Raw genomic sequence first — 3,079 nt, 5'->3', positions numbered from 1 at the left:
AATGGAGGATCCGATTGAACACCTTAACCTCTTTAAGTCCACCATGGCATACCAGATGCATACTAATGAAGAAAGATGTCTTTTTTTCCTCTCCACCTTCTTTGGTGGAGCCTTGAATTGGTATTGCTATCTTCTATCTGAGACGGTAAATTCCCTTAAGAAGCTGAAGAAACTATTTGTCTCAACACATTTTCCAGACCGATCATTTGCACTCTGCAAACGACTTATACACAATTCGCCAGAAGCCAGATGAGTCACTACATAAGTATGCCAGCCGCTTCAGCCATGAGTATTCTCGTTGCGCTGAAGCAAATGACAAGACTGCCCTCAAAGCCTTCAGGCAAACCTACATGATCGTTTCTTCAAATACATGATCAATGCCAACACTTGGAAAACTTACTCTGAGGTGATGGCACATACTTACAACCATGCGTCCACCGAAGCAATGACATATCAAAGGAAACCACATATGGTTATCCCTTATTAACAAATGGGAAATGAGAGTCAGATCCAACCAAGAGATAATGCCTCAACCTTCAGACGGTTGTTGCATCTCCCCCTAACTTACCTAACGCTTCACCAGGACAACAAACATATCAATCTCAAGGCAAGAGGAAAGATTTCCATCCTCAATAATCTCATTTTAATCAAAAGAGTAAGGTACAATATCGAGATAACCAAGGATATGTGCCCTAAAGCCAATCATATGATGATACTTTACAAACATTTTACAGATTAAACTAATCTTGTTTAATATAAAAGGCAAAGTTTATTGTTTAAAGGCGTCTCATATAAACGTTATATGCTTAAACGATAAGTCCAAGGAATATGTAATTGGGAGAATGTGACCTAAAGAAGTTAGATTCATGAGACCATTCTCTTTCTTATATATATCCTAAACGTTCCTGAACATAGGATTGCCAATTGGGCATTGACAGTCCGTTAAGATCAGTACGTGCTATGTCTTCTCTTAGAGAGAATGACTGGTCTCGAGTCATTGGTGTGACTGACACCAAGACAAGCATGTAGGTGCTCAATAGCATTTGAGTCTATTGAACGCAATCAACAAGGAATTCTCATACTCATGTCACATGAAAACTCATGGTTGGGATAATGCAAAGTAGTTCTTTGACCTGAGGCATCATAGTTGTCTTATGGTTAGGTCCTTGATCTTTGACATGTCAAAGTCACTTCGTCAGAGGGTGTCCATGACATAGTTGGGGTTAAGCCACTTAGCCATGAAGGCAAGTGAATGCACAACAAGGAATCTCTAACCTTCAAACCGTTGAGGGAGATTTCTCTATGATATGATTAAGAATCTCTGGCCAAAGTATGCATGAGATTTAGGAAGTTGTTCCAAATCACGTTTAGGGTAATCATATAAGTTAGAGAATAATGATATTGGATAGTAGACATGAATAAACTATCAAACCAAACAATGTGGTCAAGAGTATTGTATTAGAGAAAGACCGTATTGCATTGAAATCTCAAACTGAATTGGTTCTCCACCTTTTCTAATTAGCTTGGGTAATGACATACTGCTAGGTGTCATTCATAGTTTGTGGAAGCCCTAAAGGTGTATAATCACTAAAGGGAGAATTGAAAGTAAGTTTCAATTCACAATCGATTTGAAGAGTTCTAATCGCCCACTGCCTCACTAAAAGAAACCTAACGCATTGTACACCGTGTAAGGTAGAGATTGAAGAAACAACGGAGATGAGTAAGGATAGTTAAATGGTTTAACTATTTATGGCTAGGATTAATTAATATGTTAATTAATCAAACGAATAAGTTCGTTTTAGCTTTTGAGTAATTAGTGGACCTCAAGGCCCATTGGGCTTAGAACCGTCAAGCCCATTAACTTAAGTTGTCTGATAACTTAATGACTAAATACTCCAAAGGGCCCAAACAGCCCAAAGCCTTTAGAAGGTCGGCCATAACATGAATGAAAGTTTTTTGGTTCTTTTTGTCACTTAAGTGAAGTGACTATATAAAGGACTTTATAGCCAAAATTCATAAGGGGTCTCTCTTGAGCAAATTGGAGAGAACAAAAGCTCTCTTTTTCTCTCTAGGAGCCCGGCCCCTTTGGAGGGGATTTACTAGTATCAATCCTCCTCCAAGGTCACTTATCTCTTCTTCAAGTCTCTCCTTGGTGTGGAAACTTAAAGGTTCCCTTTCTTGGGAACTTGGAGAATCCATCCAACCATCATTCTCCAAGAAATCCATGGAGCTAAAAAGTAAGGAATGAAGGCCCTCTCTCTTGGGTGATTAGCCCTTGCTTATGCAAACATGATTCAACAAAGGTATAACATTTCTAAACTCACTTTTTTCTTGAGTTGAGTCTTGGTTCACCACAACTACTAGGCCTTGAATTTCATGGGTAAAGTTTTGTTTTTGAGTGCATACAAGCATGATTCCACCTTTAATTGTTAATTGCATGCATAGATGTTGCTCAAATGAACTTGTTTTCACAAATTTTTCCTTCAAGTGGTATCAGAGCTTAGGTACTGTTGGTGAATCCTTTTGGGTTTTGTATTTTTATAGTTTATGATTTGAATGTTGTAATTGTTACAAGCTTTATTCTTGCTTCTTTGAATGTAAATTTTGTTAGAAAATTTGTCATCTCAAAAGTTGTAGATGTTCATTTAAGCATGAATTTTGGAGCTAAAATTTGGTGCCATGTTTATGGGGAAATTCGGCCAAATCCAAAGGGTGGATTTTTGGGTTCATGTTTGTCTTGTTAAAAGAGTTTTAAAGTGACATTAGGAACCCCCTAAGTACCCTAGGATGATAACCCTCTTTTGAGTAGTGAAAATTTGAGTTCTATTGAGTGAAAACATTCGTGGAGCTCTTATGGGTTTTCATGAATGTTCTTCAATGTTCTTGCTTTGTTCTTGATGTTCATACCAAGAACAAAAAGTTTGGTGTTTTGATTCAAAGTTTTTTGGTTGTTTACATAAAGTCTTGTTTTGTGATGAATCATGTGACTTTTCATCAGAAAGACACTTTTGAAAAAGTGATTGGAAAGTTGTAAGTGTGTTTGAAATTTTGTTAGTCATGGTTGGTGCACATGATTGGT

Source organism: Pyrus communis, chromosome 2 (genome assembly GCF_963583255.1).
Source record: "Pyrus communis chromosome 2, drPyrComm1.1, whole genome shotgun sequence".
In the NCBI taxonomy this organism is placed as follows: Eukaryota; Viridiplantae; Streptophyta; class Magnoliopsida; order Rosales; family Rosaceae; genus Pyrus; species Pyrus communis.
Note: the sequence above shows the minus strand (reverse complement) of the source record.